The sequence below is a fragment of the Ambystoma mexicanum genome, chromosome 2p, assembly GCF_040938575.1.
Source record: "Ambystoma mexicanum isolate Mex_15411 chromosome 2p, UKY_AmexF1_1, whole genome shotgun sequence".
Classification (NCBI taxonomy): Eukaryota; Metazoa; Chordata; class Amphibia; order Caudata; family Ambystomatidae; genus Ambystoma; species Ambystoma mexicanum.
Genome location: NC_090923.1, coordinates 1,215,719,420 through 1,215,734,231, shown reverse-complemented (window position 1 = coordinate 1,215,734,231; position 14,812 = coordinate 1,215,719,420).

The window sequence follows — 14,812 nt, the reverse complement described above, 5'->3', positions numbered from 1 at the left end:
CAGGGAGAGAATATTATTGTAGAGACACCTCACCAACCCTTGCAATACTTACACAGTGACACAATCCGGGGAGGGAATGTAAGTAATTCCTGAATTACTTCATGGATTCTATCCATGCAAGGCTTTCCTGTGGAGGTCAGATATGGCCAAAACAAGAAGACTTTTCTAGCGCAAGGATTGATGAACTTGCATGATTGTGCTCAAGAAAACTGTCTCAAGGACGAATCTTTAACGACCAAAAAACAATATGGCGGTGTACTTAACTTCATCACACAAGGTCTATGAAGAAGACATGTGTCAGGGGATACCCACAGTTTATTTTGATGGCTGCTCATACCATGTTGACAATAACGGGGGAAAAGAACCAGTGGCTGGCATTGGGAACACCTGGGTGAGTGATACCCTGGAGCCCTCTGCTGGTTACAACATAGGACCCTGAAGTAGTCAGGTGGCAGAATTGATGGCCGTTTATCAAGCCACCCTCACTGCAGTGCACCACCGAATCAAAGAATTGGCCATAATCACTGACTCTAATTATGTCAGCAATGCGTTCGTGGAACACCTGATTAACTGGAAGAATCAAGGCATGCTTTGTGCCAACAACAAACCCTTAAAGCATGGCAAACGGATCCAGTCCATTGATGATCTGATGACCTCTAATGTGATGACCATCTATTGGAAGAAGATAAGAGGTCATTCCAAAATGGAGGTGCCTGATAAGACTGGGAATGACCTGGCTGTCCAGCTGGCTAAAACCGGAGTACTGTAGGGGGATTTCATAGATACAGAATCCCTGCTGGGTGAAATCCAAGTCAGTGCTGTCAACATGTCACAAACATGTGTCAGCAGTGAACTCTCTACTTCCCAGTGGTGTAAAGTAACTACAGCTGCAGATTTGAACACTGCACAGGAGGAGGACCTGATTATTGGAAAATGGTATCTTTATTTCTTTTAACTTAGTTTTATTAGCATTTATAAAGAGAACAAGACCTTTTCAATATAACCAATGGAAGCATAACCCACCTTTGTAAACACAGTCTAATTCACCCAACCTGCCCCCTTCCTGTCCCCTTCACCACCACACCCTAACCACCCACCGTCTCAATCAACTCTCGTTAAATGGTGTAAGTTTCTTCTCCGGATGTCCCAGAGGCGCACATTTTCAAATCATCTGTGTATAGTCATTATCGGCTCGCTTCTGGGTCTTTCCCTCTCACTTCCCCTTCCCACTCTGCACACCCACTGGGTTAGTCCACTTGATTACCCTGCTCCATTCCCAATTTGAGCAGCAAGGCACATCATTCAGCTTGACATTCTTCCATCCTATCATTCACTACCGCAGTGAGCTTCTCCATTATCATCATGCTTTGCACTTTCCCTTCCCATATCACTTTCGTGGGGAGCGTTTCACTTTTCCAACATTGGGCTATGGCCAATCTCCCCGCTCTTAACATAGCTTCCCACATCTTCGGCAGTCTGTGTTCTTCCCTATCTTTCTGCGGGTAGCCCTAATAGAGACTGCAGTGGAGTCGGTCCAGGCCTAAAACTATCCCTGTGATCTATTACATGATATGATATGATAGTTATGATATCATAGTTTATTTATATAGCGCCTATACACAATGTGTTTCAAAGCGCTTCAAGGCAAGGGAGGGAACAAGGGAAAATACAATGACATTCTCACAGGCCATGAACAGTAAGGATGTGAAATTAACTATCGTACTCGGCCTGACGACATTTCAGATAGTGCAAGAGCTAAGACATAGATAAGGAAGGGAGTGGGAGAGTGGGAAGGAAATGGAAACAGAGAGGCGACTACCATACTAGGCCTGACGATGTTTCTGGTAGAGCCGGAGAAAAACAAGAGGGGAGGGAGAGGGGTGCAGAAAGGTAGGGGATGAACAAAACAAGCGACTATCATACTAGACCTGACGACATTTCAGATAGTGCTGGTGGGGGGGTGGGGGTGGGAAGGTAAAAAAAAAAAAAGTAAGGGGAGTGGGGAGGAGACAGACGAGGTTGATATCATACTATGTTCAGGGACAATTCTGATAGAGTACGTGCATAGAAGAAAGTAAGGGGAGGAGATAGGAAAAGGGAGAAGGTAAAGGAGGAGAGAACAGAGTTAGCAGTCAAAATAGTGGAGAAGCAAGAGGGGGGAGCGAATACAATTGCAGAAGTCAGTGATAACACATAATGTTGCAAGCCAGAATACAAGATGAAGATGGGAACAGCATGATTCAGGGCATGAGTACAAGATGCAAAGAAAGTCCAGCATGAGAGTTAAGGAAGGGTGACGCACCGTGAATGAATGAAATCCATAAAAGTCACATCCAGCTCAACACCTTTTTCTAGAATACTTGTACCTTGGGGCAACGCCACCACATGTGTGCCAGGGTCCTCCGGCCCCCACAATTTCACAGGGATCGTGTGCCATCCCATTAGCATTTTAAAGTTGTGTTCTACTGTAGAGGTAAACAGCCCCCCCCCGGAAGACCACTCTGTATATTTGTGTCCAGTCCTGCTCAGGGATCTCATCACCCTTCAATTCTACCCAATACCTCTGAAAGGTTTGTCTCCCCTGTAAGCAGGTCTCATTCATAGCCTTGTACATTTTGGAGAGTATGCCTTTCCTTATAACAGATTGGTCAAGGACTTTTTCCACAGCTGTTAATTTCCTAGTCACCCCTCCCCTCACTTTGGGTCTGTTAGAATCCCCTTAATGCGGAAATACTCAAATATTGTCATTTTGTCCCCTTCCAGTATATCTTGCATGATCTTCCCCCATTCCAGGAAGCTTCCACCTTCAAACAGTTGTCCCATCCTCTCTAGCCCTGCATCCGACCACCCCTGTGAGCGGGCGAAACCCTGGTGTTCCAACTCGAATGACGGCCTCCATATTGATGACATAACGGAGGGCCACTATGTGGGAGGGCGGTGTGCGAAGCAGTGTGTCTGGTGAGAGCGGTGAGGACGGACCGCTGAGCGAATTCTCCTGCTTTTCCTGCTTTCCACAGTCCTACTTCTACCTCTACTGTTTCGAGAAGGACTTCCTACAAAGACACTGCGCAGGCGCGGAGCGCGGCACGGTGTGCGAAGCAGTGTGTCTGGTGAGAGCGGTGAGCACAGACCGCTGAGCGAATTCTCCTGCTTTCCACAGTCCTACTTCTACCTCTACTGTTTCGAGAAGGACTTCCTACAAAGACACCGCGCAGGCACGGAGCGCGGCGCGGTGTGCGAAGCAGTGTGTCTGGAGTCCGGCGGCCGCCGGCCAAAGGTAAAGAGGTTCCTCTTATAAAAGAGTGGCCTTTTTATTGTGCGTTCTCTCAATCACACAACCCCCAGCTCCAACCAAGCTGCCATGGCACCACAGCAACGAGCAAAATTCTCCACCGGCTCCCCGCAGCCGCACTGCGCTTCCACGCTACAATTGGGAGAATCCAGCCAGACAACACCGCGTCAAAATCATTGGCCACAGCCGGGATGGGCACGACGAGCACAGCCCAAGTTCATCAATCAACAAAATTGTCAAGAAACTTCCAAAAGCAACCAAAACAAAGCTTAATGAAGAAACAAAAAATCGCCCAAATAAACATTGCTTCCAACGACTCATGGGACACCGAAAACGAGGAGCAAACTTACTCCTCAGATGACTCAGTATTTGAAATGTCCCAGGAGTCGGGCACCGCAGACCAGAGGACCTCACTGGTGCGGTCCAACAACCAAGACCTGACTAACGCAGATCCGCCCCTAGATCAGGATAAAGAACCCACACAAGCCACAATTGGCGTGGTAGGCGAAATCGAACATCTGCCAGGCGCCGAACCATTGGAGTCGTCTCAAGAAGGAAACGACAACTTATTTAAAATCATGAATAGGACTGAAAAAAACTCACATACAAAAGCTTTACCGAAGCCACGTCTGTTCCTAGAAAAACCACTGGCAAAGAAGCAGAGGAAAACAACATTGAAAAACCAGGGAGGCTCAAAATGTCGGCCCGCCCCCCTAATATCTGCTTCCCTAAAAGAATATTTTCTAATTCAACACAAGAGAAAATTAGACCAGGACCCAGAGCTGTCTGACGCGGAAATCTTAGAGGCGATTGTAGAGCCACCTCAGAGGACTAAAGCGCGAAAAACAGACCTGATTGCACCGACCCCAAAGGGAACTGACGCCCCACAAGCTCAACAAGACCTATTTGGGGCCAAAACGGGGTAGAAAAAAATAAATCTAATCAGCTCGACTCTGAGACACACGGCAAATTGCCTCAGCGAGAAAAAAGTCTCCTAGAAGGAAATAACATCGACTCAGCAAAAGACAGCCACAACATCACGCCTCTTACGCTCAGCGCAACTATGAGTTCCTCAGAACCAGTAGCAAAAGAAAGGTCCACAAGTGGTATCACGAATGGCCAGGCCGAAGATAACTATGCATGGGCCCGGCCGCACACTGTGAGCAAGCCTGGGAGACGCTCGAACGAACCTCCACACATCATCGAAGGTGAAACACCGTTCACAGTTAGAAGATCCTCAGAGAGATCCCATCATAGTTCACCTAACAAAGTTACAAAAACCCCAACCAAACCACGGCGACCAAGTGAAACAACAAGCGTCACAGAAAAAGAGTCTCCCACAAAAAAGAAAACTGACCTGCTGTCCATCATGTCGGCATTTACAATTGCCCTAAATCCATTTGGGAAATTGTACAAAGCCATTCACGAGACGCTGACAAATAACACAGCCATGATAAGTAACATGAAAGAAAAATTGTCCTACATCGAGGGCTACCTAACTGCTGCAGACCAGAACTCTAAATCTAGAGAGTCTATATTGGCCGAAAAAATAAACAAGCTGACAGAGGAGATCCTTAAAATCAGAACGTACCAGGCCGAAAATCCGAAATCCGCCCCCTCAAAGTCAACTCAGATGGACGAGCATGAGAAGGAACCGGACATGGCCCCAATTTTCATCAAAAAGGGAAATAAACTGGCCATGCACGCATCAGCGGACTCCGAATCCAAACAATCAAAAACCGGCCCCCAAAGAAGGACGAAAAACCTTCAAAACTCCAACCTATGTAAACAAACAAAGCCCAAAGAACCAAACTCCCAACTGAGCTCCAACACCAATGTACAAACAGCTTCAAAACAACATACGAATAGCAGATCGACACCATCCAACGAGCAAGAAAATGAGAAGCAAGCCGTGGTTCTAATAATAAGTGACGCCCAAGAATCGTCTGCGGATCTAATGGACATCTCTCAGCACCTGGAAGATGAAACGGTAGCTACCACTTCGATCACAAACACAGCGAGCACCCAAAAAAACTCTATAGTCTCCACAACCGTGCAAGAAAAAACGCCCTCTATGGCCAAAACAGGGCGTCCTGTGAGAGAGCCGGCCGACTTTAAGAATAGGGTGCGCTCAGACTCCCCAAGCACAGCCCTTGAAGCCGCAAAGAAATTAAACGAAATTGAAGAGGACCGACCAAAGAGAGAACGAGAAGAGAGACCAAATCCAAACCAACTTTTTCTGAGACCCAGAGCGCACTCATTTAAGAACTATACGAGAGCACGGGAGGCAGAAACAAGAAAAAACTCAAAATTGGCAGACTCAGTGCTCTTCAAACTAGAGCAAACGTCAGCCAAAGACAGCTACCTGGTCCTCAACCGAAGAACAGTCCTAAGATTATTAGGGAAAACTGAAAACCTCCGGCATATAACATCTGACGACCTCACCTTAATTGAGCCTTACCAACGAGAACATAGAGCTAAAGCATATCTTCATATCAGAAGCAAGGCGACAAGTACAATCACTCCAGAAATAACAAAAGATCTCCAGCGCTTAGGACTCAAAATTCATCTGCTCGCGAACCCAAAAATAGACCAGAGACCCAGAGAGAAAGAGGAAGGAGAGCATTCGGAGAACCGTCGAGACAGGATTCCCCCGTCCACCAACCCCAGAAGGCCAGAGAGGAGAACGGAGATGGAGGGAAAAATAGCCGACTCAGAATACTCAAACAAACGGAACCGGAGAATGTCAGCACTTAGCACTAGCAAATACAGGTGCGATGAGAGGCATCACAAGATCCGACACTCAGAACGAGGGGCGACCCCGGCAATAAGAGAATCTAAAGAAGCATCTACCTCAAAACCATGGCGTTGGCTTACAGATACATTCTCCCGACAACAAAAAAAATAGCAACGACCAGCGGGTCCCTCTGAAGCCAGAAAGACAATCACATCTCCACTGACCCAGTGCCACAACAGCATCTTAAAAATGGCATTGTGGAATACCAGAGGACACCGCCACCTAACCAGAGCAAACGACCTAAACCTAGCCGCTTTTGACTTGATCTGTCTACAGGAAACCTGGCTAATGACCAAACCATCACTAGACGGATACGAAATCGAAATATCCCAGGCAACCAGAAGTAACGCTGGTCGACCCTCAGCGGGCATACTGACCGCCGTTCGAGTAGGCTCAGCACTCACATCAAAGGGCATACTCTCAGCGAGCTACGGCAAATGGACGTCACTAGCCACTTGGCTTCACTTTAATCATGCACAAGACGCCTGGGAAAACTCCGACCTGGCAATATTAAATCTTTATTGGAATCCAGAAAGAACAACAACAGATGATTTTTGTAACTCAATAGCCGAGAGCATTGATGAAATAACGATGGACAGGAAAGTCCAAAATATCATAATCTGTGGCGACTTGAACGCAAAGTGTAAAGTTGACCCATTGAAGAAGGCAATACAAACGGCCACATTCCAGGACGATGAAAGGGGCCGCGTGTGGGGAAACCTAATGAAATCGAGAAAATTCTACAACGCGGCAGAACTAGGCGACGGAGACCCCCAAATTCCAACATGGGAAAGGCTTGAATCCTCGGCCACACTAGACTATATTTTTATCTCGGAAAGTTTGATTAATTACTTTGTGGACTTCAGAGTAAAGAAAACGACTGAAAGCGATCACAATCTGCTTCAGATGACATGGTCCAGAGCCTTGCTGGAAAGACCTAAGTATCTTCCAGACGTGGAGACAAATAAACATCAAAATCGTCTCCGGCTCACTGCATCAGACATTACAGCCTTCAGAGAAAACCTAAAAAGGACCCACGACTGGGAGCCGGGGGAGCCAACAAGACCTGAATATACATCCCTACTGGTAGCCCACAAAGTGTCCTTCAATGGGAAACCACGAACCCAGGTTCCACATACCCACGTATTTAACAACACAGTGGCCGAAAAATGACGAGAAGTAAAAAAAGCCAAACGATTGGCAATAAAAATGAAAACAGCCACTCTGTGGTCCGCCCATGCCTCCTTAGCGAGATCTTACAAATCATGGCTAAAAACACAACAACAAATGCTATATCAAAACGATGCTGAAGCCATGTTACGCACTCTCGCCTCAAGAAATACAAGAGAACTCTGGTCACTATTAAAAACTGCTAATGGCCAGACCGTACCATTGATTTCTAACTCAGTAACAGAACAAAGCTGGACACACCACTTTACAGATCTATACCAAGCACCGCTAACCCGGGAACCACGGACTGTGCTGCCGAGCACAAACCAATGGATCAACTTGACCGACGTTGAAGACATCTCTAGAATAATTACTAAACTAAAAGCATCGAGAGCTCCGGGCCCGGACGGGCTGTCAAACCTGGACCTTAAAGAACACCCTATGGAATGGGCCCATGCCATCAGTGAATTATTTAAGCAATGTCAAACGTGGACAGAGGCAGTTCTAGTCCCAATTTTCAAGAAAGGAAACAAAAGTGCGCCGGCAAACTATAGACCAATAGTACTCCTGGATATCATCGGCAAGATCTTTGCGTCACTTTTGCTGCCTCATTTCAAGAACTGGGCCAGAAATTCTCCCTCGGCAGACATCTTTCAAACTGACTTCCAGAAAGGGGCTAGCACAACAATAAACCTCTTGATCCTGAACATTATAAAAGCGAAAGTAAAAAGTGGAGCACCCAAGGTCTTCTTGGCGATGGTGGACCTATCCCAAGCGTTCGACATGGTAGATCGGAGCCGACTTTGGCCGAAGCTAATAACATGGAACTGCCCAGGTCCGGTGCTTGAGCCCATAATAGCTCTCCACACCTCAACATCGCTTCGGGTCCACCTAAGCCGGCAAGGCACGCTCTCAGACAGGATCCTAACTAATCGTGGGGTTAAACAAGGATGCCCACTGGCGCCAGCGCTATTTATAGCATTTATTGGAGACTTCCAAGATTCAGAGAGAACATTGCGATCTTTTCCGCCGAAAGTAGGTGCTCAGCAGATATCAAGACTGTGGTACGCCGACGACCTGGTCCTTGTGGACCAGACACCGATAGGCCTACAAAGACAATTGACAAACCTAGCCACGTACATGGAAAGCAACAACTTAACAGTAAACATATCAAAAACAAAAATCCTAATATGGACCAAAGCGTTGAGGAAAGAACAAACCAAAAACTGCTGGACCATGAAAAATGCAAAAATCGAGCAAGTAAATGAATATAAATACTTGAGAATCCAGCTCGACAACTCTTTAAAAGAGAACTCACATCAAAAAACACTATGGGACAAAATGAGAAATTTAACTGCGCAAGCTCGTGCATCCTATGGGATGGCGGCAAACTTGTGTTTGGAAGAAGAACTATGGACTCAGCTGGAAGGTCTATGCTGGAAATCAGTACTGGGGTTGCCAAAAGCAGCACCGATGCCAGCAATTAGAAGAGAGCTAGGTTTGGCTTCATTAGCGGCGGCGGTAACACAGAGTGCCACCCAGCTGTATCGAAAAATCCTGACCCCAGATTCACCTCCAATTTTCCAGGTGGTCTCTGCCGAGATCAACAAGGGATCCTGTAAACCACTACTGGATTGGGTCGCAAAAATTGAAGCAAAATTAGAAGAGGTAGCGTGTGATGAAGAAACGCTAATCCACAACCCAGGAAGAGTAAAGACCAAATTGGAACAGCAAGACTGGATAAACTCAATTGAAAAAAGCCAGTCCTACAAATCGCTAAAACATCTACCAACAACGCACAACAGGCTAAAAGTTCCATTGAAATACTGCAAGAGATTCCCAGAAAAAGAGTTAAGAAAAAGCTTCATGCGGGCTCGCCTAAATCTACTTCCTACAAGAGAAATCCTTTTCATCAGAGCTCTCGCACCGACGCAAGACTGTCGTTTCTGTGCTATCCAAAACGAAGTTGAATAAATCCGCCACCTCCTCACATCCTGTCAAGGCCTAACAAAGGAAAGGCATGCCTTTCTTACACCACTGAGCGACCAGTCTGCAAGCCTCGACGAAGAAACTTGTTGGTGTAGAATGATAGCAGGAGACTCGGCCAGATGGTCGAGGGCCGCGGCCAAATTTCTTGAAGTGACACTTAAAAAAGTCACTATCGTCCAAAGGGAAACGCCAAGCTCTCCACAAAGCCACCAAAACACACTAACACCAACACTCTAAATTCTTCTCCTCTATCAGTGGTGTCGCTACGTAGCAGGCAAAGGATCTAAATGGAAACCAGCAACCTTTTGTTAAAACCCTTGAGGTTTTAAGCAAAAAAATAAAATAAAAATAAGGGAGGGCCACGATGAATAACCCTGTGTGACTCTAGATTCCAGCCAGACTGACCAAAAAACTCCCAGTGTAGGGTGTGACCGTAGATGTTCCGGTATCGATCTAAGCAGTGACCAAAAGTAATCCGTAACTTTCAGCGGGTGCACAACTAGATCCCCCAAGTAGGTCCAGTAGGTTCTTAAGTCTTCCCTCATATGTTCCAGTATCCCCCTGATTTGTGCCACCTTATAGTATATGAGTATATCCGGGAACCCAAATCCCCCTTTGGCCCTTGGAAGGGTAAGGGTAGAAATTTTCACCCTTGGGGTCTTGTTTCCCCATATAAATCTGCAGAGCTCACCTGTGAGTTCTGAAAAAAACTGTTCCGGGAGCTGTCTCGGGATGGCTGCAGAGAGGTATAACAGTATTGGGAGCACTTTCATTTTTAGGGAGGTCATCCTGCCATACCATGTCAACATCAACGGGTGCCACCTCTTTAGTTCGGCCGTGAGCTGAGCGCGGAAGGGGTTGTAGTTGGTCGCTATCAACTCATCTAGATTCTTTGTTATCAAAATGCTTAGGTATTGAATGCTCCTTTCATTTACTGTCATGCCTAAATAGCTCTCTTTCGTGCCTAGGAGGGGACTCTGCTCCAGTAATGGTTGGATAGCAGATTTTCCCACATTAACTTTGAGGCCCGAGAGGTGGCCATATTGCGCAATCTGTAACATCAGAGCATTGAGGGAGACCTGAACATTTGTGAGGTAGGCCAGTATATAATTAGCAAACAATGACATTTTTCATTCAATTTCACCCCCCCCTGCTATACCCTTAATCCGGTTGTTCATTCAAATTGCGATTGCCAGTGGCTCCATAGCAAGGGCATACAACAGTTGGCAGAGGGTACATCCCTGCCTAGTACCTCTCGTGAGTTCAAAGGACTCTGTAAGTCCCCCATTTATCCAGACCTTCGCCCTGTGCCTATTATATAGTTCTGCCACCCATTTCAGAAAGTTGGTCCCCAGTCCTGTCCCTCCCAGGACCTTCATCATCCAGGACTATCAAAGGCCTTCTCTGAGTCCAACGCTAATAGGCATGCATCCAGTCCTCGCACCTGTGCCCCATGAATCAGATTAATAGTCTTCCTGATGTTGTCCGATCCTTGCCTTCCCCTGATGAAGCCCACTTGGTCCCCATGCACTAGAAGTGCCCCCCCCCCTCCAGTCTTGTTCCCGGGACCTTTGCCAGTATCTTTAAATCTCCATTAAGGAGGGAAATGGGCCTGTAAGAGGAGTAAATAGAGGGGTCCTTCCCCTCCTTTGAAATTGCAACAATGATTGCCGCCATCATCGTAGGTGGGGAACGGTTCAGCTGTCAGATATGCATTAAATACCTTTACTAGAAACGGGGCTAACAGGGATTTAAATAGTTTATAGAATTTTACTGTGAACCTGTCTTCCGCTGAGGCAGTCCCAGATTCCATCCCTGTAATGGCCCGCAAGACTTCCTCTACAATTATGGGGTTCTCAAGGTTTTCCGCCATCTCTTTGGGGTGCCCTGGGATTGATAGCCTATTCAAGAATTCATCTATTTGAGTCTCCTCTCCCACCCATTTTGACTCATAGAGGGTACTGTAGTATTTTACAAATTCACTCCTGATGCTCTCAACATCGAACAGTCACCTATTCTCCTCCGTCTTAATAGCCCCTATCGTTCTCCTTTTTTTTCTCCTCCCTCTTGTCTGCCCTGTCCCCCTTCTCGTGATATTTCTGTTTCAGGAACAGGAGTTCTTTTTCTGTATCCTGCATCAGGATGGTCTTCAGTTGTGTTTTATACTGCCGGAGCTCTGCCGTCTTGGCTGGTGAGATATATTGTCCTTAGGTGCCACCTGGTTGTATCTGCTCTATTTTCCTACGGATTGTTGCCTCCCTTTCTCCCCTTTCTCTCTTTTTCTGAGAACATATTCTCATTAGGGTCCCCCAAATAGTTGCCTTACAGCCCTCCCAGACTGATTGGATACCCACCTCCCCTGTGTCGTTGAAAAGGAAGTACTCCTTGATGCCCCTAAGCAGTTCCTGTTGCACCACCTTGTCTTTTAGCAAGAACTAGTTACATCTCCAGTTACCCCTGTGGCGCCTTGATCTCCTCACGTCCACTGAGATTTTTACTCATTGTGGTCGAACCACGGGATAGGGGCTACCCGGTATTGCAAAACCTGGTCTTTTAGAGTCAAGTCTACTAGGATAAGGCCAATACGTGAGAAGGAGTTGTGAACCGCAGAGTAGAAGGTGAAATGTCCCCATCTGGTATCGGGTGGAGGGAATCACATAATCCGAGTACATCATTGACCCCCTTAAAGCGTTCTAGTCGCCTGGGTTTGCCTTGCCCAATTGTCCCTCCCCCATCCTCTTACGGTCCCTCACCGGGTTCAGCACCATATTAAAGTCACCTCCTACCACCAGTTTACCTTCAGCAAATACAATTAATGTATCCCTTACCTTCTCCCAGAATTCACATTGATGCACGTTCAGTGCATATACTGAACGAATCATGAGCTTAATGCCCTGTACTTGACTCTTTCCAAACACATATCTCCCATTGGGATCAGCCGGGACTGGATCTACTGTGAAGCCCAGCCGGAATTAGATCAATACTGCGACCTCCCGCCTCTCTTGACGTCAGAGGCCATAATCACCTCCCCCACTGCTCGGGAGCACAATTTAGGTTCCCCCTTTCTTCCAGTGTGTTTCCTGTAGACACATCCAGTCGAGGTTGGCCCTCTTGAACTCACGAAGTACCATAGATCTTTTGGAGGGTGAATTGAGACCCCAGACATTTAGCGAGTCTATACACATCTCACTCTGGTCATACATTGCCTTTTTCCCCAGGTATCACTCTTTATCCCCCGCCTGCAAGACACATCCCTGATTGGGAACCCTTTTAACTGGGTCCTGACACCACACCATCTTTTGAAGACATTCGTTCCTGCAAAAATAACCAGCACCTACCCCTTATTTCCCCCTCCCTACCTCAGCCCACCTGCAGCATCCAAACCTACCCGAAACCATCTCTCCTGAAGGGATTTAATCACCAGTGGTTCTCCCCACACCAGGAACTGCTTAACAACGCGCTCTTCTTCGAGCCCCCCTCCCTGCCCTCTTTCCAAACCACAACCAATTCACACCCTAGCCCCCCCCCCTCTATGTATGTCATGAGGACCAGAACCATACTTCCCGGCATAATTGCTGGCTCAGGAGGGGCCAGCCGGAGGGGAGCCGAGCTTCCTGAATTTTCTTGAACCTGGGACTTTCCGTCTATTTGGACCCTTTATGCGCCAACACCTGTCCTCCTGGCTCTTCTCATCAGCCAGTTTTTCCCCACCTCCTCCCATTAACTCCTCCATGACCCTTCTTATATCTTCCTCGGTCACCAGTTTGTAGCCCTCGATTTCAAAAGATATGGAGAAGGGGAATCCCCATCGGTATCTCACTCCTTTCTCACTGAGGCACTTCATGAGGGGAGAACATAGGTGCCACTTTTCCAATGTAAGTGCAGACAAGTCTTGGTATATCCCCTCCTTCACATTTCCTAGGGATACTTAGCCAAGCTCCCTCACCTTCTCCAGGACTTTTTGTTGGTCCAGGTAGTTATGAAAGCATGCGAGAACTGAGTGTGGGCCCCTCCACGTGGCTCCCATCCTATGGACCCTCTCCAGTGTAGGTTCATCCATGCTTTCATCATTGAACAACATCTTCACCACCTCATGGATGGTTCTCCTTAGGTCTCTGTCTGATTTGCCATCTGATTCACCATCCTTCTTCGGGATCCCAAAAAATCTCAGTCGTACACCTTTAGGGCTACCTCACCCTCCCTTCTCTCCAACTCCGCCAACCTCATGTCCATTTGGGTTTCCAATGTCTCGAGGGAGGTCTGGTTGTTTTCCATCGCCTGTAGCCTCTTGTCCATACTGTCTATTCTCACATTTATTCTGTCCACCTTTCCTCCTATGCTCCCCTCATTCGTCTGATCTGCTCCAGAAGGGAAGTGATATCTCTTTTGGTGGACATGGCATCGCTCCCTGCTTCCGACAGGATGGGGTGGGGTAATTCACTTCCCGACTCTTCTTTATGGTATTCATATAATCCCAATGTATCCCTCCAGTCCCTGTGCGTGTCATGAACCATCAAACTCGCCCTTTCTGTGCCTCCTGGTCCCTGACACGTCGGGGTCTACACTCCATAATACTACCAACATGGCGGCAAGCCCAGAACGCCGCTCACCAGTCTTCGCGTTCTACACAGCGTGCTCTATAAAGAGACCACACTCTCGCGGCCCTGCGCATCTCAAGGCTGCTGCTAGCTGTGACCGGACGTGTGCTCCGTACTCTTCCTTGTACTATTCTGTTGTTTCCTGGTTCCAGGAAACCCTTCTTCCAATCTACCTTTCCTCCTCCTTATCCAGCCTTCCCGGAATCCTTGTACCGCCTCCGCATGCTTCTTATCCCTTTCTTGAGTCTCCTGGAGTTTCCCCTTGATCCCAGACATCGAAGCTGAACGAACACTGGAAGCCGAGGACGGCCGAGCGGGCTTGTATAAGACCCGAACCATACGAAAGAAGACTCCTCCTAAAGAAGTCATCAGGCAACGAAAACAGGTGAGAAAGGGGGAAACCTGTGACAGTGCGGGCCCGGGAGACCAGTGTACGAGGATGGGTTGTGCCTCATTCCCAGCACCCTTGCTGTTAGGCCGTTCTTTAGTGCGTCCCGCTGTATTCTTCTGCGTGGGCTCACACTCTGTTGTCGAACCTTGCCTCTATTCTTTACCTCGCAGTCCAGCAGCTGTGGTGGGGGGGGAGGTGTCGGGGGGTTGTATGATGGGGCCACCGTCTTCTTTCCCCTCTTTCAGGCGGGAGGTTTACTGCTTGCTTCAGTGCTCTCTGTCTGGGAGCACAGCCCCACGTGCCAGGGATCTTACTTAAGGTGGGCACATGCCCCAGGAACATTTCCTGGGGGCCCTCACCTCTACCCTATTCACTTGACTTTCCTGGGGCGGTGGGATCAAGTTCTGATCCGGCTGTCCCTTCCCATGGTGGCTTCTCTTACACTCTCTCTTTGGCTTGTGTCTTCGTTTGGCGGGGGCTGAGGGGGGAGACCCTCACAAGGTGGTTACACACCCCAGGTATTAGCCTGGGGGCCAACACCTTTTTTGGATCTCCCCAAGTTGAACAGATATCAC